Source organism: Cavia porcellus, unplaced genomic scaffold (genome assembly GCF_034190915.1).
Source record: "Cavia porcellus strain 051 isolate PalLab524CR breed Dunkin Hartley unplaced genomic scaffold, mCavPor4.1 scaffold_4, whole genome shotgun sequence".
Taxonomy (NCBI): domain Eukaryota; kingdom Metazoa; phylum Chordata; class Mammalia; order Rodentia; family Caviidae; genus Cavia; species Cavia porcellus.
In genome coordinates, this window is record NW_026947487.1 from 63,879,173 (window position 1) to 63,903,701 (window position 24,529).

General features: G+C 41.6%; 1 protein-coding gene across 8 annotated transcripts in view; it reads left to right on the forward strand.

The window, feature by feature from the left end:
- The window catches only part of Rasgef1b (RasGEF domain family member 1B), a 596,806-nt gene that overhangs the window by 316,241 nt on the left and 256,036 nt on the right, over positions 1 to 24,529 (forward strand). The window lies entirely within an intron of this gene.

Sequence of the window (24,529 nt, forward strand, 5' to 3'; positions counted from 1 at the left end):
AAGTCATAGAGATGCTGTTGGACAGAGACAGAAATGAGGAGTGGGCAGTAGCAAGAGTGTGAAACTGACTTGTGTTTCCATGGGGACACCTTGGAGCAGAACAGCCCTGCAGGCTGTGTGGAGTTCTTCCCACCTTCCACCTGGGTAAGAGAAATCTTTCTAAACTGAGTCATATTCTATATGACAGTTGCTGTCGTCTGAATGTTGATATCTTAGTCACTTTCTTGTTGCTGAGACATAATGCCAATTATTGTAAGTTAAAGGAGGAGAAGCCCCCCCCCCGCCTTTTATTTTGTACTGATGATTGAACTCACAACCTCACGCTTGCCAGGCAGGCGCTTACGCTGCTGAGCTAAATTCCCGGCTGAGGAGAGGTTTCTTTTGGCTCATATTTCAGGCCATAGTTTGCTGGCTCCAAGGCAGGACAGCAGGACAGAGGCATGGTGGAAGAGAGCCGCTCTTGACATGGTGCACAGGAAATAGATAAAAGTTAAGAGGAGCTGGGAAGAAAAATACAACCTTAAAGGTCTCTCCTAGAGTAACCTGCCTCTCCTTATCAGGCACCACCTTCTAACAGCGAGTTAGCTCTGAGCTCCCAGAATCCATCACCATCTGAAGATCCTAACTAGGCTCCCAGGAGGCATTTGAGAGACAACTAGATATAATACCCAACAGTTTTGTGCCCTCAAAAGTTCAAGGTTGAAATACTAAACACCAAGATGATAGTGTTGAGATGAGGCCTTTGGTAGGTGATTCTTGGTGGGATTATAACCTTTCATGAAAGACTAGTTAGCCCTATCCACCAAGTGTGGGCACAGTGAGAAGCCATCACCTGTGAACCAGGAGGGGGCCCTCACTCAACACTGAATCTGCCAGAACTTTGGTCTTGAATGTTCTGGTCTCAGGAACTGCAAGGAATAATTTTGTTGTTTATAAGGTATCCTACGGTGTGGTATTTTGTTATAGTACACTAAATAATGAGAGTTGCACCAGCGTTTCCCACAGCTGGCTGTTACTCTCACCATACTGCAAACGTACACTCCATGGGGAATCATATAAGACATGCTCTGACTCCACTACTTGGTGCTTTAACCTCTATTCCTGATCTCTTTCTGGTCCAATCCTAATAAAAAACTTGGCTGCAGAAACAATTATAAAGCAACATTTGCTGATGTAACAGCCTCCTCACATCTCTCTGTATAAAGATTTACCAGTTGATTTAAGAAGAACATCAGAGATCTTCCCACCAGCTTCATTGTCTGTCCCTGGGGAGCACTTAAGCTGAATGGCACTTCTGAATTTAACTGTTCTCCATTCACAGCACAAGTTTTGCTAAACAATAGCTGAGTATCCTTTATGACTGATTTTACCATGGGGTATGTTTGAGGGTGTTGCCTACCACATCCCACAGTGGGTCCTATGTGAAATCCTGCAGGAGGCCTTCCATACTATAGGGTCTCAGTACCAGAAAAAAACATGCCACCATGGATAGTTGGTTTCTTCCTCTTAAGGACATGGCACATCGTTTGATTCCCTTTCTTTTTGGTCTTTGTTTTAGTGGTTACAAGGACAGAGCTATATTTGAAACAAAGCGGTAAAAAATATAATGTTAATTTTGCCCTTTGCTTTATAATCCACTTTAACTTTTACACCAAGTCCTTCAAGGACTGTGTATCCTTTTGTGAGTTGCATATTAAAAACTAAATACAATTTCTCTGGAATGTGAAGAAATGACAATATGAAGTCTCAAAGATTTGCAGGAGAGTTGTAGTAAAAATACTCTAATTGCACAAAGAAAAGGTGAATAATGAGTTTCTGACGAAGGAGTCCAAGAACCAAGCTGGCTAAGTGTGAGTGGTGTGTATTGCAAAGAAGGTCAGCTGGGCAGCATGGGGCTATTTATTTAAGTAAATGAGACCTGGCTAGAATCAGTGTTCTCAGGAATACACTCTTCAAGATTCTACTTATTTGTCAAGGGTTCTACAGTCAAATATGTTTGGAGCTCTCAGGAATATGTTGAGCTTTTCTCAAACCCAAGCTGCAGAATTTCTAGAAGTTCTTAAGATGCATGCTTTGTGAATTTCCAGGAGGCAGACTGTGTGGTATAGGGTTTCCACATCTATTTGGGCATTTATTTTTCCTGGAACATCTCCAAGAACTAATCTTCTTTGGGAAATTCTGGGATATAATATCATCATCATCATCATCATCATCATCATCATCATCATCATTATTAGAAAGGACTTTCTGTTACCTCTAAAAACACACAGGGCTAAGGTTTGGATATATAATGTCTAATTTTAAAATTTAAAGTGGCAATATGCTAAGAACAAAAGCAGTAGAAATCTTTGTAAACCATATATAGTGTTTTGTAGATTTAATTAGCAGAAGCTTTTATACTTCTATTCCTTCTCAAATTAATGTTAGGATTGTGAACTACACAGTTGTGAGATGTTGAGGTGGAATCCTTGACAGCAAGAAGATTTGATGGCAGCTACTCTTAGGAAGCCACAGTAGTAAAGAGTCTAGAGCCAGACTGGGTTTCAATGTGTGACTCTTACACTCATTAGATGTATGACTGGCTGGATACATGACTTTAGGAAAGTTATCTAAATTCTAAAAGCATTGTCTGAAACATGGAGGTTATGCTAAATATAACTCAGACATACGAGGATTAAATCAACTCATTTATCTTCATTACATGTGTGTGCATGTGATTTTTCACAGAGTAAGTACCTAATAAGTTGTAACTATTATCATTTCTATTGACCATGTCTTAGCTACTTTTGTCCTTGCTGAGACAAAATACTTGGCACCCAAAGTTAAAGGAGGAAAGGTTTACTTTGGCTTGCAGTTTAAAGAAGTTTCAGTCCATAATTGGCTGGCTCCATAGCAGGCTGGTATGTAAAGGGACATCACAGAGGAGAAACAGTTCATGGTAGGCAGAAGACAGGTAGGCAATAAAAAATCAAGCAGTAAATGAGCAGGAGACAAGCCACCCTCTTTCTGTTCCTTATATCCTAGCCAGGCTGCTCACCCTTAGAGGCAAACAGCTTTCACACTCAGGGTAGGGTGGCCTTAATCTTAGCATTGCATCATGAGTCAATCTCAATATCATACCCTTGCTCCCATCATCACACATCCTAGATCCAGCCATTTCTGAAAAGGCCCACCTATCACCACAGGTGGCTTTGAGGGAGACATCTAGCTATAAACCATAACAATTTGTGAAATATCTAATGAGCAGCTGCTAAGCAGTGGATACCATGTTTTATATGCTAATATAAATATGGAGGCATAGTCCTGCCCTTGAAGAGCATTCAGTCAAGTAGACAAACAGTGGACAGTTACATACATGTGTGAAGTGTCTATGCATTAATACAAATGTATATTATGGATAAATATGAGAACATAAACAATGGAATCATAAAGACAGTATCATCAGCTTTAGAGGCATAAGATAAGAAGGTGGCTTGTGTGCAGATTCTTAATGAATGTACCTTAAAGAGGTGCTTGGAAAGATGACCAGGTGTTTGCCAGGGAGAGCACAGTGAGGCCAGGGCTGCTGCCCAGAGGGATCACAGCCAATTTATGAGCATGAAGTAAATTCAGGAAGCTGATCAGGGTGTGATAAGAAACAAGGTAGCAGAGGTTAGCAGTGGCTGAATCTCAGAGCCTCTTAAATCCCAGACAAGGATTTGCAAGTTGTACTATAAGCAATGGGAGTGGGTGAGGCATTTAGCAGTGCAAGAACTGTATCAGAGTTGCTTCAAATCAGCACTGTTATGAGCATGGTCTGTGTACTTGCTGTGCTAATGTCATTAGAAATAGAAGTTCTCTGACTACTTAAAACTACTGCATCAGTCTCCAGGAATGGAGCCTGCCAAGTTATGACTTGCCAAGCTCTCCGGAGACCTGAGGATGACATGGAGTTGGAGAAGCACTGTTTAGGTTGATAATGCTGTGGGTTTACTGGCGGTCAGCCTAAATACTTTACAGTAAGACACTGGGAGAAGAATAGTTGCAGGGCCATTGTACAGTCATAGAATGATGGCAGAATGTGAACTGAAGAGTAAAGGTGGAGAAGGAAAGAGGAAGAGATAAATGACACAAATATAATAAAATTACTTTATGGAATTTTAGTCAACACTTGGACATTGTATTAGGAGAAAGGAGTATTCAGGAAAAGTTTCATATTTTTTGCTTTATCAATAAAATAAAATATTTTGCATTAGTATAGGGAGTATAAGAACAGTATAAAATGAGCTGGGCATGATGGCACACTCCTGTAATTCCAGCTACTCAGGAGGCTGAGGCAGGAGCTCCTGGCAAGTTTGAGGCTAGCCTGGGCAACTTGTCAAGATCTGGTCTCAACATATATTTTTAAAGGGCTGGAGGTGTACTTCAAGTAGTAGGGTGATTACCTACTTTGTTGAAAGCATTGGTGTTCAGTGCCCAGTACTGTGAAAACAGAGGTGGGGGAACAAAATCTTTAATGGAGAGCTACATTGGAATGAGGTTTGTTTATAATTCATTAGAAGTGCTTGTGGCGTAGCCAGATTAAGGGGGTCTATACTGTTGGCTGTTGGACGTATGGTCCCAGGACTCAAGAATGAAGTCATGACCATCGTTACAGATTTAAGGGTAATAAGCACTTAGGACAGAGCTTAAGCAGCAGGAATAGGTGGAACTGGAAAGACAACCAGGCATAGAAACTTGAGTAGCAGCAGATGTTTGGGGAGTTAGTAATAACAGGATAATGTTCATCTCTCTGATCTCACCTTACACCATTTCCTCCTACCAGTATACACACAAATCAAGTGAAATCATTGAGCATCTCTATCCTCTTATGTTATCATAACCTCTGAGCCTTTCTCACACTAATTCCTCTGCCAGGAACATGGCTTGCCTCTTTACTTCACTCAGCTCTTTGAACCAAGCAAATGCTTCCTGATCTCCCAAGACATACCTCCAAGGCAGTTTCTTCACAAGGAAAAGTTCCCCTTTAGTTACTTTCATGGAGTTATGATACTAAATCCAGGGGTCTGTTTGCCTCTCTATCCCCTTTGTGCCTAGGCCCTAATGCTAAGCTCTGTGTATGGTATAGCCTTTCACTGCAGTGCTCAGCAGGAGCTTGATTATAGCAGTTGCTCAGTAAATAATTACTAAACAAAATATGAAGGACTGGTTAGAAGAAGAGGCATTGTCAGGGGAACACCCAGAAAGCATGACATTAAAAGCAAAGAGTATAAGAAGAGTTTGATGGTGGACAAGACAATGAAATTTCCAGAGTAATCATTGGTGGTGTCACAAGCTTTCAAACTGTTAGGGAAGGTGAGACCCAAAATGTGCATAGGATGTGGAGGTTAGGTCAGTGGTGCCCTTGGCCAAGATGGTGTCAGTGGGCTGAGTTCTCACAGTGGAAGTCACATCAAGGAGCTGATAAGTAGCTGATAGTAAAAAGCAGAATCTAACACTATGAGGAACTGGCTATGACAGAAAGGATGAGGAAGGGGATGGGGAGCTCTAGGAAAGTTCTTTGACATGAGATAATTTATCAGCCTTGTGCTGTTGGACAGGGCCTGTTCCAGTCAGGAATCTAAAGTGGAGGAGCAAGAAGGTGTTATTCATCTTTCCATCACTGTGACCGAATGCCTGAGAGAACGAGTTAAAGTGAGAAATACTGATTTCAGCTGACAGTTTAAGATGTTTCAATCCATGGTCAGCTGACAGCATGGCAGAGAGTGGGCAGTGGGGCAGAGCCACTCACCTCATGGCAGCCAGGAAGCAGAGAGAATGAGAGAGCCAAGAAGGAAACGACCAGAGACAAAATATCCTGTAAAGCCACCCCACAGTGACTTACTTCATTCGACTAGACCTCCAAGTCTTAATAAGCCCACTGAGCTAGCTATACACTCATGAGATCAGAGCCCTCCTTATCCGTCACCTTCCAAATATTCATCAACTGATAACCAAACCCCAGGGCATGGCCTTTCGGGGATATTCTAGACCTAAACCACAAAAGAAGAATAACTGAACAAGTTTCACACTTAGAAAAAAAGAGATCAAGCTTCATGAAGGATTAATCTCAAACTGGAAGAGGCCCTAGAAAAGTGTGGGGATGAGTTGGAAGTAGACCTGTTTATAAAGGTCAGGAAGACAGCTTATGGAGCTGAGGGCTGACAGTTTAATTTTCTCAGGGGTCAAGTTTAGTGTGAACTGTGTGGTGTGTATGTATTGTGAGTGTGCCTGTGTGTAGGGAGTAGTCTGGACAGAGAAAGAGGCCTGGGGAATGTACTGGCAGAGAGTAAGGTAGGTTCTTCCAAGCGGTCATACCTGGCAGAGACACTTGATCAGAAACATATTATGTTTTTCTCAGATGGAATTCTCTTCAGTGTTCTTCAGTGTTCCTTATGAAATGGAAGGGTTTATTGATTTTGATGAGAACTTTTTATCACATATATAGGGTAAGATCTTTTTAAACTTATAGTGTTATGCGTCAGAGATTATCTCAAGGACAAATTATGTGGAAAATTCTTTCCTTCCATAATTTAAAATTTTATATGTCTCACCATCTATCTATTTTTACACTATGTAAAGGACCTGAACATTTAATAACAGTGTGACTATATAAGCCACCCACATTGTAGAAGGGAGGGAGGAGAACCCAACCATATTATTTCTTGGGTTAAGTTGATCTTATCCTTTAGTTAAATGCATGAGTAAACCATGCTGAGATGTCTTGAATTAACTATTAATCAGTATGATGTTCAAAGATACACCTTAAAAGTCATGGTTCTAAAAAAAACCATGGCTCTATCTCTTGAGTGGCACAGTGATACTAAATATTAACACTTATTGAGTACCTTGTCTAATCTCTTTTATTACGCTACACGTTTTCCTAGTATAACTCATTTAAGCTTCCTAGTAATTCCAGGAGGTAGAAGCTATTTCATTCTTATTTTGTAGGTGAAGACACTAAGGTATAAAAACAAGTACTTTGCTTTTTTAAAAAATGAAATTCAAATGAAAAGAGATAGAATTCACAGGGACTGATACTTAGCATTTCAATTGCAATTTAAATTTTTCTAATTTTAAAATGTCCAGTTTTAGAACATTGAATTAGCTAGATAGAGAAGTTTAAAAGTCCACGTTGGCATGGAATGGCCGTGGTGCACACACGGCTAACTGCATGGCACACGTGCTTTTCCACCTTCCTCTGTGCCTGCTGCACACATGCCTAATCAATCAGCACATCCTCCTCAGGGGTTTGCACTTGGTCTCAGAGACCTTTGCAAGATAGTGCTATAGGCAAATGTTACTAATATATCTAGTGTTTTGTGAATGCATGTGGTGGTGGAAAGAAAGCTTCTCAGCTGCTACGTGAGAGCTGCATTTTTCTTTCCTGGAGTTGGGCCTCACCTTTCCAAATTTGAAGGAAGTGGTTGCGAACCCACAGGATGCCTGCTGTGGCCAGCTGTTTGTATCACTGAAAGCTCTAAGGGTTTGCCATCACTGTTCTAAGGTGTTTGTGTGGAAAAAGTGCTGTTTCTGAAGTCCTTGGTTCCTTCCCTCGGATCCTAAGAGGAAATGTTAGATACTCTTTTAATTTGCCAGCTGATCCCTTCTACAACATTATCCAGCTGGAAATTATCTCTTGCTTTCACATAGCCAGAAATGTCTGCTTTGTTAAAAGGATTATAAACTAATAAAATACAATTTGTAAAATATCACAAAATATTGGCTTCTGCAAGGAATATATTTCAAATCTTCAAATATTCCCTGACATTACAAATAAAGAAATGTTTATACAACCAGTTGGCTTTCTCTCAAACCCTATCTTCACTGAAAGACATGTGCATTTATCAGTCTCATGTGATAGACATTTTTTCCTTAACAAAGAAACGAAGATTGTGCCACTTCAAGAGTCACTAACAGAACATAGCAACTCAGAAAAGCTGCTTTGGCTGGAAGGAAGCTTATTCACCTAGATGGCTTTGCATACCGCTCTCAAAGTATGTGCAGTTCCAGGTGCACTTGCATAAGCTTACATGTTATCATTGTAATGATGACAACAGTCATAGCTATTAAGTGCCATTTATTGATTTTCTTCTAAGTGCCAGGGCATTGTATCTGAAACACATTAATATTACAGCAACCCTGGGAGGTAGGTGATATAACATAGAAACATGAAGGATTGCTGGCACATTCTGCTGCTGAGATAGTGATACGCATTTAATGAGATACCATGGGCAGGAAAAGAATGTTGGAAGTTTATTAAATTAAGATGGAAACAGATTTGAGGGCATACTGGGGTTGAACCCAGACCTCTGGCACTGAGCTACATCTCCAGCCCTTTTTTATTTTGCAACAGGATCTTGTTAAATTTTCCAGACTGTGTTTGATCTATCCTCCTGTGTCAGCATCCCAATGTACTGGGGTCACAGATATGTACCACCATTCCTGCCTGGAAAAAGGGATCTGAGTGTTGTATGCCCTGAATCAGATCAGTAATCTGCTCTTGAATGGGGTTGAGGTTTGTTCTTTGCAGACTTGACTTTCCTAAAGGACACAAAGGAGGTAATTGGCTTAGCCACTGAAAAGAGAAAATGAAAAGGAACATTTGACCACTAATTTTTTAAGCCTTATTACAAGCCATGAAAACATGTGTGTGGCAGATCGAACCAACCAGGTGTTTGGATAACAGCCCTCTGAGTCCAGCTGGCAGAGGGCAGCTGGTCATCAGAGTAGATAGGAAAAGCATGTTCTAAAAAAGTGAAGAGTTGGCCCAAGTGAGGTCACAGGAAAGCAGCCCATGTGTGGGAAGCTGTGGACAGATCATAAATTATTAGATGAAGAAAGATCTAAAGGAGTACATTTTAGAAGGTTCCAGGGTTTCATAAAGGTCTCTTTAATCAGCAGAAGCAAATGTCCAGCTAGGAAATCAGGTGGCCTTCAGAGGCTGGTGGGTCAAAAAACACTTTCAGCATTAAATGCTGAGAGAAACTCACTGCAGGGGTAGTCTAATTAACATTGGGCACCTTCAACAAACAAAACACCAAGCTAAGGGATTGAAATACAAAGCAAATCTTTCCATGTTGATCACAGGGGAGGAAAAACTACTAAATTTAGACAAAGGCAATCTAATGGCCTGTGAGGAAATAATCTCCCCATCCAGTAAAATTATGTTAGAATCTCTATAGAGTATATTTAGAAGGGAGAAATTCAATGCATCCTTAATTTTTCTTTATTATTCATCCCCTTCAGTCCTTTCTGACCCCACTTATATTTCCAAGCTGACAAATATTGTGAATATTTACACTACCAATAATCACTGACTTACACTACAGAGAGGTAGTGTATTAGCTTTCCCACTGTTGCGGCAAAATACCTGATAGATATAAAAGAGAAGTTTATTTTGATTCATGGTTTCAAAGGGTTCAGTCCATGGGTAAGTGTCTCTAAGGAAGGAATCTCAGGGTGGAGAGGTGTGGTGGGGGAAAGCTGCCCAACCCATCACAGCCTAGAGGCAGAGACTGAGGAAAGAGCCTGAATGAGAGATTTAACCCTAATGGCACAACCAGTGACCCACTCGATCCAACCAGTCCAACCTCCTAACAGCATATTCAACTATGAACTCATCAGTGAATGAATATGCTGATAAGTAAAATGCCCCCATCCAGTCACTTTTCTAAAGCCCCACCTCTGAACACAGGAGACTTTTGAGGGCTACTTAAGATCTGAAACATAACAGGCAGTGTTCTAATTGCTTCTTTTTCACCCTTGCAGTAGCTCTCTATCTTACAAGAACCAGAACCACAGATAGGCAATTTATAAAAACAAGAACTACTGAGCACAGTGGCACATGACTGCAACCCTGACACTCAGGAGAGTAAGGCAGAAGGATTGTTGTGAGTTCCAGACCAGCCTGGGTTATATAGTGAGTTCAAAGCCAGGCTGAACTGTATAGCAAGACTGTCTCAAAAAACAAACAAACAAAAAGCCTACTACCTAACAGGGGAACAAAAAAATAGGTGTACCATTGCCAAAATATTGCTGGTGATTCTGATAACCAAAGCTGGAAATGAAAGATAGAAAGTACAGACAGAAAAAAATGGGCGAAAAGCTGAAAGAAAAACCTTTATAGGGAAAAAAGAGGAGACAAATCTTAAGAAAGGTAGGAAATGAAACTAAAGTCTCTAAAATCAGGCCAATATTTACTTATTAAAGGGCTTTAGAATGCTAGATTTTGAAAATAAAACACATTTATATGTGTTCTCAAGTCAGCACTGTGATCAGAAACCTTAAAAAAGCCCTGGAAATGAAACAGGGAAACAAGATGGGGAGGTGGCTCCAGAGGACACAGGACGGCGCTGGGAACTGTGGTGATGGCCATCTGTCATGGCCCATAAACCCTCAGGGCTTTGGCTCCCAGACCTGCAAACTTTCACATCTTTTGTGGGGTCCTAGGAGAGAAATTAACCAGGCTCCCCTCCCCTGGCGCAGCAGTCTGCTGTTACACATATGTTCAAAATGAGACTCCGGCTCCTGGGCTCCTGCCGAAAGCTGCTTTTCATTCACACATATGCAAGCAGAATCAACCAACCACAGGAGGCCAGGGCCACTTCTAGCCCAAGTCATTCCTTGTCCCTGTGCTTATTTGTCCCATTGAAGCAAGTGACCTTCTACTCTAAGCCATATTCCAGCTAAGGGCTCTCTCTGCTCTCAACTCCAGTCACAGCAGGAAACTCAGAAAATAAACACGAAGACATTTTCTCAAGAGGCAAAAATATGCAAACAGACTGGTTTGAAGGGAGGTGAGAGGCAGATCCAGAATCCTGGCTTCTGAGATAGAGCAAGGCAGAGAGAGAAGGCCGGGATTATCTGCAATTACTGGTGGCTCAGAAGTAGAAGTGTGAGGGGATTCATGGCTTTCAGTATCCTTGTTGAGCCTAAAAGCTGAGAAATGAAATACGAACATCCAAACTTCATCCAGATGGAGTCCTGAAAACAGAAGTTTAATTAAATTTGCGCCCTCTAATTTCTGAAGATACCTGGTGCTTTCTGTTGGAGCAAATGCACAAGGTGGGCTTGTCTCTCTCTCTTCTGCTGGTCTCCTTTCTGCTCTGAAATGAACTCCACACTGCCCAGTCCCACCCATGCTGCCCCTCCTGCCCTGTTCTGTGCTGCAGGAAGTCCATGCCCCCTTCCTAGACCAGCTTTCTGTAGCTGGACATCACCATCTTTTTCCTGAAGAACCACCAGGTTTTGGGGGGTGAGATGAGGGCAGACAGTGAACTTCCAGAGAGGAGGGAGGGACAGCAATTCCTGTCCCAACTGGAAATCATAGCAAATCTGTGAGTGTGTGTGTGTGTGTGTGTGTGTGTGTGTGTGTGTTGCCAACAACACCTGTTTTGTTACTTTTTCAGGTCTAGCTTGTTCTGGATAACCAATCTCTAGATAAGCATACTTTTCATTTGCTCAGTATTATAAGACATGTTGATAGCAATCCTGTTTGGTCCAACAAGTGTTCTCAACAGTGGCCATTCATTGTCATCACTTCAGGGGCTTTCAAAGTTTCAGATGTGTGAGCTTCCATCTGAGAGTCAGCGTCATTGATCTGAGTATGACTTTCACAACAGGGCTGTTCAAAGATCCCCAGTGATTCTCATTTGAAGACGGGGTAAAGATCAATGGTTTACAGTTACTTCTTAATGAGAAACTTAGGAGGATTCCTCAGGCTATTGGGCTGTGTAAAAGGACATGTTACAGTGGCACCATTGTTAAAAGAAGGAAAAAACACTGACAGTACATACCTAACTGCAGGTCTTTCTGTTTACAAAAGAGCAGTAGCAATGGCAGTGAGTCAGAGAAAGCCACAGAACACCTTTGGTCTCTTCCAGGTTTTTTCCTTGTTGATAATCTGTTTGCACGGGGTAATACTGTCTCTCAAACTCAGATCCCTGTGGGTGCTGTGGGTGCCGGTACAGCTTTATTAGTAATGTCTTTACTGGTTCTCCCTGGAGACCTAGACTGATCTTACAAACAAAACCCTAGCACTTTCCATGCGTGTCGAGATACACATCAGACAGGCATTGACTTCTGTCACCCTGATCTCTGGGTGAGTAGGCTGTGAAGGCAGAAAATTATGTCACCGGGGCTTTGGAAAAGAGAATGTCAGTCAGATTCACATTGTCTTTCTATGTCTTGGGACATGCTGGCAACTGTCAAGATCTGATTTTTCTGAAGGAAGCCCCTTCCTTGAGAATCCAGATGTCATCTGTGTTATCGCAGTGCTTTGGTGAGCCCTTGCTGTGTGCTAGGGTTTCTGAGAAGGGCTTCTCACAGCTTATCTCATCAACGCCTCGCATTGACTACTACTAGATGCTGTCTCCTTTATTTTACAGGTGAAAAAGTGGAGACTTGATGTGGTTATTATTATTGGTAATTGGAGAGCAAGGATTTCAATGTAGATATGTAACTTCAGATTCCAGGCTTTTATCACTGAGTGACTAGCCCTGATTTATAGACTTCCAGCATAACTCGATTTTGCTTTTTCTGGTAAGATCCTTGTTTGATCCTTCCCTAGAACCCAAACCTAGTCAATGTAATGATGACCAGATTTTTGTTGTCAGTTTACTTAAAAATGAGTCTTGCTGGACATGGCAGCACATGCATATGCTCTCAGCTATTCAGGAGGCTGAGAGAGGAAGATGATGAGCTGAGGGCCAATCTGGGCAACATGAGAGATTCTGTCTCAAACACAGAATATTATAAAAATGAGTCATTAAGAGTTTGCCGTTGCTCACATGAAGCTCAAATAGTAGCTGACTGATAAGTGGGGACTGAGATTCTTCTTCATGCAATCTTAATCATAAGAAACCAAGAGCAATAAAAATTAAAATAATAAAGAGTCATTGAATATGCTCATGTATTGATTAAAAGTACTGGTACTTTTATTTTGTCAACATTGAAAATAAATTTTATATACTGTAAAATACCTTTTCTGATTTACCTAATGCGTTTTCTAAGATTTTTGCTCAGTCTGCCAGGGATACTTGAAAACTTTCCCAAAGGTATCATTAACAAGTAATGAAAAACAGAACCACGGTTCTTTGCTTGTTCATGCTTGGCTAGATTAGATGAAGACACAAGGCAGGATGATATGTGAGCCTTCCTAACCTTGACTGTGTTACTAAAGCGCAGATAGTTGCCTTGGACAAGAAAACAGCAAATGAAGAGTTTGCAAATCTGCACTGAACCATGTGTGCCTACTAGGGTCCCCTGTGCATTCCCCCAGAGCCTTTCATCCTCTGCCCCCAGGGAGACCCTGGCCACTGCAAAGCTTGTCCTCTGCACGCATGCCTGGTGCTTAGCTTGCAGTCTCAGCATGCCTGGCTTCTGTAAAGGCCCCAAAGGGGAGGTTTTCTCTGACAGGCATGTTTATCTGGCTGCTAGAGTGATCAGGCAGTCTTCCTTGAGGCTCCACACTTGAACTTCATGTCCATGGGTGCAGGCCAGGCATGTGGATTTCTGGAATCTCTAGCACCTCTAAAATCTGTTGCAACTTTTCCAACTTCTGAAGCCAGAAAAGCTAGAATAAATAAGTCTCTAAGCTAAGTTTGTTTCCTTTTAAAGCTTTTCCTCTGAGGACAAGACTGCATTTTTACTTCCCCAACAAACATGTAACAATATCTCTTTTTGTGCTTGGGCTCCGGTCACTGTGGGCTGAAGGACAGAGGGAGTTGAGGAGAAGCCCAGAGGAGAGCCTCTCCCCTTCCCCACAGGCAGAGCCGACTGTATTCTCCTGCTTGAGCTATGGGAAGGCTTGTGACAGAACCCTGAGCATGTCCTTTGATCCTGGGACCAGGTTGTCTTTCCTTGTGATTATACCATATATTATAATTTATATCATTCTGTATATATATTTACATATAATTATACTGTTATATAAATTATAGCTAAATGAATGTTGAAAATAATGCAAAAAATATGTGCAAAACCTAGAGAGGGGCTAGGATGATCAGAAAGGCATTTGGCATTCATAGCTCTTCTGTTCTACATGTGTGGTGCAATAGAGGTTTGTTGTAGTCAGGGGTTGTGAAGAGAGCAATTAGAATCACGACCCTGAATTTATACTGTTACTTGTAATTGTCACCCAGAGTTAACACAAGAAAATGCAGGAAATCTATTCACAACACTAAATACAGAATATTGAGCCAAGGGCCTGAATCCCACAGCAATGTCCCACATGAGTCCAGATGAAGACCCAGAGCTCAGGAAGATGCCTCCCACAAGTTCAGCTAGAGTTCTAGAGCCCATGAGAAGGACTCACACCAGTATCTTGTATGGGTCTGTGCTGGGAAGACCCAAAGGCCAGTGGTGGAAGCTAGACTGTCTATGCCAGCGGGGTGAAGAAGCTGTGCTGATAGGTTGAGGATTCCATGCTGGAGCTGAGAAGTCATGCTCAAAACAAAGACCAGGGCTTTCCTGAAAAGTACCACAGCCATCCTCAGCAACTTGGAGGCCCCAAGCTCCTCCAATAGTATGTACATGCCAGGAAGCCAGCTTGATGAGTTGTCCTGGAGATTAAGTGGCATACATCCTCCCCTCTGAAGCCAGAAAGCAATGCTCAGCTTAAGGACCAGAGCTCCCCAAAGTGAACCACAGTCACTCTCACCAACAAGGTCCTGTGCTCTTCCAATGACAGTGATCAAACTCACACTGGGGAACCTAGTCATGACAAGCTCCTCCAAGAGAACCAACAGCTCAAACAGCAATACATAGGAGAACCCACAAAGCCTCACTTCTCCTTCTCCACATCTCTATTTATGCTGGCATCTTTCCTCAGGTGAAACATCTCCACTCAGCATCACACTGATTTAATCCAACTGGCATTAAGTTGACCACCAGTTTTTAATCCATAGCAAGGTTCCTCTGTCTACCCTCTGTCCTGAATTGTATGTGACTTTAGGCGAGCTTTGGCCCATGAAGTGCATATGGAGGAGAGTGCATCTTTTCTGGGCAGAAGCTTCATGAGGCAGCCCGTGCTTGGTCTGGCTCTGTGTTTCCCCTAGCATGGTGAATCACTGCTCCATCCACCCATGTCCCTGATGGAATCTCCCTACTGATCTTCTCTGGATAGGGATACAGCAGAAATAATCGTGTATGATCTGAAGTTACTGAGTTTTGGGGTTATTTCATTAATAATATAGTCTGATGGATAAAGAACTCATCATGTTTAAAGCTCCTGTATTAAGATGTAATAGAACCACAGAAAAGGAAACTGGTCAAGATGAAAGAATTTGATGATTTATTTGTTTATTTTAACCTTAAGATTAGCTGGGGCCAGTAACTGTAGGAAAGAATTAAAAAGATGTTTAAAATTCCAAGGCTAAATCTCAAAAAGCCTCTTTTTGGTTTTCATTTTAATTGTGGTAATATCTGTTACATAAAATTTACCATTTTAGCTTTGTACATATTAAACAGTAACATCCACTCCCTCTACCCTGAGCCCCAGCTCTGTGTCTGGCAACCAGCATTTTACAATTTCTATGAGTCAGGTTACTTTGGGCACTTTGGACAAGTGAAATCATACTGCCCTAGTCCATTTTCTAATGCTAACAAAACCGTACACAGACTGGGAAAGTTATGAGCATGAGAAATTTATTTGGGATCACGGTTCTGCTCCAGGGTCAAGGTGCTGCATCTAGTGCGGCCTTCTCGCTGGTGGAGTCTGGGTGGTACTGGGCATTGAGAAGAAGAGACAGGGAACATGGGTGTAAGAGTGCTGGCCAGGCTGGTCTTTGTAGCAGAACCATCCCTGAAATAACCCACATTGATTAATTCATTTATCACTTGAATGATTAATGTATCTGTTAGGGCAAAGCCTGTATCACTTCTTCAAGATTTGACCTCTTTTTTTTGACCTCTTAATGTCTAATAATGGGGACAAAATGTCAACATCAGTTTCAGGAGGCACAAACTATAGCATATACTATATTTGTCCTTTTGATTCTTACTTATTTAAAATCTCTCTGTCTCTGCCTCTCTCTCTCTCTCTCTCTCTCTCTCTCTCTCTCTCTCTCTCTCTCTCTCTCTCTGGATTCTAGTTTTTTCCAGCAACCCCTACATCTATTTCCAGGTCAGTCTTTACTTAAGAAGGAAGAGAGATGACAAGAATCTGCCTTGAGGCCTGATTCTGGCATTGGGTTGCAGTGGCTGCATGCTTTCCAGGCCAGAGGTCAACAGCCTTTCCCAGTTGGAATGCCAGAGTGCCAAGCCCTGTGATCCCCTTGGGTCAGTGGTTAGGGCTGTTTCCAAACTCAAAGTGACAGAGATCAGCTTCCTGCTGATATGGCGGAGGCAGATATCCTGCAAATTTCAGAGTTGCCCTAGGTTGGTCCTAGAGATTGAAGGTGTTTATTGCTTTCAAAAGGAATTGTGACAATCATGACAGCTCCAAAGCTTTGAAGAATCACCCTGTGGACTTCAAAGAAGGAGGAAGGTTATCATTCTTTTCATTTAAAGAAAAGTACAGTAATGTGTTGGAAGTTGTCTGGGAATGTTATTATTCTTTCTAGTGATTGCTTTGTTTTTTCCAGAATTGCACTCAGTAGACACACAAGTGTCTTTCAAGGTGACCCTCAGAGGGGTGAGGCACGGCTGTGAGAATAGGGTCATGGGACTGTCTGGTGGAGGATGTGAATTTAACTGCCTTCATGCAGTCCTTGAGTCGTTGCGGGGAGACGGAGAAGTAGCCTGGAGAAGAGAAGGGTGAGGCATTGGGGCTACCACTGAAATCTCCTTTCTGTGTGCTCTATGAGGTTTGAGGGCCACAGAGTGGGGGGCAAAGGGTGAGGGCAATGGTGTAGCCTTTATCTTCTGGTCATGCTGGAGACTTTGTCTGGAAAGGGGAATCAGAGGTTATTTTTTAAAAAGGGTCATGGGAAATGTCATAACTGTTTGTTACAGAGATAACAAAACTGAGTTGTGGTTTACACATTTGCTCAGCAGTTATCATCTGTGTCAGGCATGCCACTGGGTCTGGGGAGACAGCAGAATCACAAACACACAGGGCTTCCTGCAAGCCAGTGAGGAGACAAATATTATTTAATCAATCAATAAGCCAGTCAGCATGTATTCATCGAACATGCATTATGCTCCCCACACTGAAGACACTATAGGAAGCAAATGAGACATGAATCAGATAAACAGATGTCAATTTATAAATCTAGTGAAAGCCAGAGAGGAGGGCTGCTCTGTCCCATGGGGCCCACAAGCAAGAGCGTGTCCTGAGAGACAGACGATCTCCACCGTACCAGCTGTGGTACACAGGCCTATAATCCCAGCACTTGGGAAGCAGGAGGGCTGCCATGAGTTTGAGGACAGCTTGGGCTACATGGTGAGTTCAAGGCCAGCCTGAACTACATAGTGAGACCCTGTTTTAAAAAAGAAATTTCCACCAGCTATGTGGGAGGGTGCATTCCAGACAGAGGAAACATACGCAAAGGCCCAGCAGCGGAGTGAAGGGAGCATGTGGAGAGGGATTGGAAGACAAGTTAGTGTTGGAGGGTAAGGTGGGAGGCAGTAATTAAAGGAATCCATATTAAAGTGGAGAAGACTGGCTTGGTATTTGCTTTGTTAACCTGTATTAATCTTTCCCTCCTCAGCACAGTGCTGTGATTACAGAGCTGGGATTCCAGAGTCAGAGTGCCAGAGTTGTATTCCAGTTCTCCTACTGAAAAGCTAGGTCGCCATAATCAAGTTACTGAAACTATCTGTGACTCAGTTGCTTTATCTGTAAAATGGAAAAATATACTTTGATAAACTTGTTAGGAAAACTAAATGAGTCTGTATATGCAAAGTGCATAGGAGAATTCAGACACTAATTACAAGCACCATATAAATATGACCTTATCGTTACCACCTTCATCCTCCTCTATGATGAGAACTTCTCTATTCAGGAGATATTCCCTAATCAGTTTATGAACAAAAAATGCACATATTATATCCAGAATATGTAAATGTTCTCATAGTTAGCTAACAAAACCTTAACAAAATGGTAGGTCTCTTTAGTGTCTGCTTAGGGTATCAAGAAAATGCGTTTCTCAAGAAAATTATCTTGGAAAAGTCTACTTTCATAGCCAAGAGAATTAAAATGCCTTTTGCTCTTCCCAGTGGTATTTGAGGTATTTTTGGAAGACAGTGACCTGAGATTGACTAAGGACAGAACTTTCTTCTGGTCCCTTCCTTATTTTGTCACTGACAGAGCTGAGCAACTGTGGAGCGGTAGGGTGAAGAGCAGCAGCTTAGCAATCAGCGTTTGTTCTGATTCACCTGGCTGCCGGTTTCTGCATGAAATGATCACATTGGGAAAGAAAGAGCTGCCAGCTTACAAATTTAATAGGCAAGCAATTAATTTATCAAAGAAACTTCTGTGAAAATCACAAATACCATCTGCACTTTCTTCTTTGAAAGATGGTAATACATTTTTGCTGTTTTTTTTTAAACTCCTTCCAAAGAATAAAAGTAATGAACAGCTTTATTTTGTACCAGTAGATTTGACAACGATGTGCATCATCCTGCTCTCCATGTGGACAGTGCTCTATGATTAAGCAAATGAACTTTTATTAGAAGCTCACTATGTGTGAGGCCTTGTGGTGGGTACTTTTATGTGATGCCTCATTTAATCCTCACAGTAATTATCTGGTGCCCTGGGCAGATCTTGCACTGCTGGCCTTTGGATCCCTCCCTTCCTCTGCTCTGTTCTGTCATGCAGGGATTGCAGTCTCTCCCACTTACTGCTTCTTGGCTGGTCTGGTCCTTGGAAAGTATGGAGGGATGTAGGGTAGCATGCATGGGATGCCAGACATTTCTTCTTCCTGCCCGCCTTGGTTCCCATGTCCTCTATGATTCTAGTTCCTGTAAGACTGGCAGATTGTCACTCTAGTTTCCACTTGGTGGTTCCACTCCAAGCTGCCAATAACATTTTCTCCACTCTTGGTATCTCCAGTCAAGGGGTGGTAGAACGTCCCGTTCTGACTCATGTCTAGACTATCCTATTACTATAACTGATTTGTATTACATTCTCTTCCACCTGCATAACTAGTTCACTGTACTACCTTCCCTTTATTAAAAAGATTTGAAGTAATTTCTATGATATGATTTAGATCCTGATAGAACTTCACAAATCATATCTTTTTGTTAATAGATGAGAAAATTTAGGACAATACAAGCTAAATATTATGGTATTAAACAGAGTATCACAAATCTGCTGATTAAAGCAAAACTTTCCTACTCCTAAGCTTTTAGTCCTTTTTCTATTGTTGTACTATGGTACCTGCATGCCTCTCTTGGAAGGGGAAATCTTATTCCCAGAAGATCTTTCTTGGATCATCAGTGGTGTGATGCATTTTACCACCGTCCTGTGTGTCTTCAACTGAATTGCGGTGGCCTACAGGATGACTCAGGGGGCTGGGATATCTGACATCTCTCCAGAGACAGAACTGTGAAGCCCTCGAGCAGCAGACCATATAGATACCCTTTTATTACCATTGTGTGAGTCACTTTTCCACTGATAAAACAGAATGCCTGAGGCTAGGTAATGTACAAAGAAAAGAGACTTAATTAGCTCATAGTTTTGGAGACTGAAAGTCTCAGAGTGGGAAGCCCCATCTGTTTGGTGTCTGGTCAGGGCCTCATGGTAGATGGTATCATGGCAGGAGCAACCACATGGGGAGAACGGTAGCAAGGAGGGGCTTGGTTTGCTTTTTTGTAACAACTTACTTTAAAGGCAACTAACTGGGATCCAATAACAACCACTTACTCCCTCCTGAGAATTATTTAATCTCTCAGTGACTTAGTCAGCCCACTAGGCTTCACCATCTCTCAACATGGCCACACTACTGACCAAGCCTCCAACACATGAACCTTTTGGGGTATAGGCCATATCCAAACCTTAGAACCACTAATGCTTGGTCCTTCGGGAAATTTTCCACAAGACCATATGGCTCCCCAGTTGTAGTCAGTCATGCAGGATAGATGATGAACTCCCTTTGTTTCTTTTTGAATAGAAAATTGAGATCTTTACTGCTTACCTTGAATTAACTTGGGATCAGGACAAAGATACTCATAATCCTTTACTCCCACACATGATCAAAGCCTTTGGACTTTACCATAATTTTAGGCTTAATCTTTAGACTTCTTCCAGAGGAATAAGCCATAAGCTAAAATGTTTTTGGTCTGAAAATACCTAAAGAATCTTAGCTAAGCATTAATTTACTGGTAGGGGCTCCTGTGAATAAGTTAACATTCTAAAAAGGAAGTCATGGAATGTTAAAATAGCAGTAGCAAAACGACCACCAAACTTTCTCTTTCTGTTAAATATTAAGAATAGATCAATGGAACCAAGTAGTGAAGAGTATTCAAGTCTAGGCAAGAACGTGCGTGTGTTACTGTGCCATGCTTGTGTATATAGGGAAAATAGATGAGACACAGCCACAAAAGCAGTGAATGAACTACCTATGTGTTTAGGAAAATTAATTTTTTAAATTATGTTGGAAAAAGGAGGATAGAGGGTGCTATTATAATGCTTTTATGTATTGTATATAGAGAACACACAATGTGTTTTACTATATGTAAACTATAATACCCTACAATGCTGAAAGTTCATTAGCAAAGGAGGGAAGGTTTGTTTGGCTCATTATTTGTAGAGATTTCAGTGCATAGTTGGCTGGCTCCATAGTAGAGGGGCATCACAGAGGAGAAATAGGTCATTAGCCCTCTTTTTGTATCTTACATTTAATGTAGGCTATCTGTCCTAGGCCAAGTGTGGCATTCACACCCCTAATCCCAGCCAGAATGGTACCAAACCAATCAATGGGCTGGTTTACTAATCACACCCCCAGCACCACACTCCAGGTTCAGTCACCTCTGAGAAGTCCATCCTCCCCATGATGCACGAGGCTTTTTGGAGACATAGAGACACATGCCACAACATTACTCACTGCAGGGCAGGGAGGACACAACCCACACATCTTCAGGAGCACTTTTAAATCTCTAGATAACACCCTAAAAGGAAAGAATTTTGTGCAGGACCAGGCAAAGGATGAGATAACTGCCTACCTCATCTCACCTTGGGTCACAGGTAGTGCTGAAGAATACATCCCCCAGCCCCTGCTCCTGGCAGGCTGTGTGAGCCCAGCCCTCGAGGCAGACAACACACTCCTTTGCACTTTGTGTCTTTTGTCTCAGGCCTTTCACCTGCAGGGCCTGCTAGGCCACTAGTCCAGTCTGTCTAGCCTTTGCTCCTCAACCCCTTTCCCCAGAATAATTTGTTTTCCTTTAAACTGTTTCAGCATGCATGTTTCATATCATTTTTTACTTCATTAGATATTACATGTTATTACTCTATAATGTCTCCAATTGAATTAGTCTTGCTTTTCCTATAGAATCTTTAACCCCTGAGGGAAGAGCTATTTCCTGCTCTTCGTTGTTACCCACACCACCTAGAGCAGAAGGAGTGTTTGCAATGGCTGTAATGGGAAAAGTGTGCCGCTGCCTTCTCCCAAACATCTTACCTGCTTGGTTGTCGTATTGCTTTCTTCTTCAGCAACTGGATTGCCACCACTATGGCCAGAGACATCTCTGGACATGGCAGGGAAGAGAAAATGAAAAAAGAGGAAAGATTCATATGGAAACATCATTTGTTCTTTGACCTGGGTGAATTTGTTTATTTGTAAATTGCTTTAAAAACAACTGGTGTGCCTTGGAATAATAGTGAAAAAGAGATGACACAGGCCATGAAATTCTTGGTGAACCATGTGGATAAAAAGAGTTTTCTGCTTTAGTTACTTTTGCATAGGAAGTAAGGAGATAGATCTTTCTCAAATGGGAAAGGGTTCAAGAGATGGAAGGAGGAGAGAAGGGAGGAGAGAGGAACCGAAGAAGTATTGAGATACATTATATACATGTGCCAACTCCCCACAAAGGATGTGATCATCATATACTGCAAAAATGCAACAATGAAAAATTTTTTAACAAACTTGAAAAGAACCTTAGTATCTAGGTACCAGAGAGCAGCAGACAATGATATAGTAACTACCATTTTTTGAACCAGGAATGTCATGACCACTTACATTTCTATGTTATATTTTCTACCATAAATATAGATACAGATATTTTAAGTTCCACTACAAAATGTGATGTAATCAAAATCTAATGAACTCAAGTAATTTCATACCAGTAAGTCACTCCCTCTAAGATGCTGTCCTTGAATTTCAGGGTTGGTTAAGTAATATTGTATCTGCCATAGCCACCTGCAAGGCATCTTTATCATAACCTCTATGCAGTTGATTATGTCAGAAACATAATAATAGAATAATCTGTCATATATTTACCTCTTCTATCAGATCCCAGACTCATCCAGGCAAGTGCTCTGAGCCCGGTGTATTTTTCTCTGGGTGTCGTTGATACTGCCTTTTTCACACATGTCCTAGAACTTGGGTTTCTTTTTTTGTTGTTGTTTCAAATGTGCACACTATAGGTAAAATACACAAAACTGTCATCAACTGGACTTTGCCTCCAATATATGTCTATGCCATTCTTAACATTATTGAACTTAAGAGTTATACTGTTTCATTAGCTTTAAGAAATAGTGATTTGCAGTTATTTAAGTGAAATATATGATCTCATGGCCATGTATTATGTTTAAAATTTGATAGATAATACCAGACTGTTACCCTTTAGGGAAAAACCAAAACCAAAAAAAAAAAAAAAAAAAAAAAACCACACACATCAAAAGTCAAAATACCAGTTACCTTAGTGTCTTCTCCTACACCTAAAGACAAGAGAAAGGCATCTCTTAAATTAACAACAGAAAAATGCCAGTCAAATTTCTCTTCATCCAGTCACTCATCACTGAGCTGGACTTTGGGCTTTGAAGGTACAGGACAGCCTTCAGTAGGCAAAGTACTTGGTGAGGCTGTCCTCTAAGGATGGGCGGATTTAGAATGGTTTTTTCTTCTTTTTTGTGCTGGAGATCAAATCTAGAGCCTCATGCATGTGAATGTGTATCCACCACCAAGCTATCAAACGTGTTCTTTCTTGTGACTGAACTGCATTTTAGTGGCCAGGGATTAGCAGAAGCTAGAAGTTAGCATGAGAAGAGTGTAAAACGTGGTCACTAATCTTCCCTGGCAGAAAGGCTGAGATGGATGCTGGGGAACATTCATGGTTAATTCTGCAGAATCCTGGTGAATGGAACCAATCACTTGGCCAGAGACTCCTTCAACAGAAGGGGTATGAAGAGACTTGGGGAGAAGCAGGTGATGAACTCTGCCCTGATCACTCAGGGGTTTACGGCAAAAAAAGGCTGAGTTGGGTGGGCCTTGCTGTCACAGCGGGGCTGACATCAGCAGCATGTGACTGACATTAGTGCAGACAGCCACCAGCTAACCAGGGACAACCACGCTTTGAATCCTGGGAGCTCCAAAAAGTATCAGTGAGGCTACTTTTGCCATCTCAAGTCAAACTGGGCTCAACTGGCTTAGAGAGTTCCTCCAAGAAGTGCTGTGACCTGGCCCAGGTCTTGTAGGACATGAGAAGCCAGGCTGGACCTAGCAACCAAATTATCAGACTCCCAGGCACGTCCTCTCTCCATAGACCCTGCAGGCAAAGAAGGCCAGATCAGATTTTCAAGTGGTTGGAGATTCCAGTTAGGATCAGCTTGGCTCCTGGACTGTTCACTTCTTCAAAGCATGAAGGTTTTTCAGGCATTTTGGAACGGCAGTGGTATGGCACAGAACCCATATATTATTTTCTTGAGTTGGTCCTTGTAGATGAAGCCACAGAAATATTTCAGCAGCACAGTCATCATGTGTGCTTATCATTACTGATGTGGAAGAACTGACAATACCGCACACATGAAACGTAAGCAAGATTTAATCAGGGATTGCGTCTCATGGAAGCAATGCTCTGCCTTTTAAACTAGAAGCAATGGTGCACAATTGAAATTATAATCATGCTGGGGATTTAGCTCAGCGGCATAAGCGCCTGCCTGGAAAGTGCAAGGTCATGAGTTTGATCCCTGGGACCAAAAAAGAAAAAATTGTAATCACTTTAAAATAGTTTCAGAAAGATGATAAATGGCTTGAATTTGCTCAACACTTCACTTTTTCAAAACAGTTTGATATATCCTGTCTTATTATGATCTTCACAGTTACTTCTGCATATCTTAAAGGGCAGAAGAAGTCACCCATTTTATAGATAAATCTTAAATCAGAGAAGTTTAATAACTTTCCCAGGATCACACACAGAGTAGTTACTGGGAGAACAGGACTAAAATCTTGTTTCTTAACTTGGTGTTTTGTTATAATAAAGTTCATGATCTCTTCTCTGAAAATGAAATCCAAAAACAAAAAAAAATATTTTTTTTCTTAACTTGTTTAGTGGCACAACTACCTGTTCTGAACTGCTTTTGGCAACAAAACCTGTTTTGAGATGCTATAAAGCACTTTATTGTCCTTCC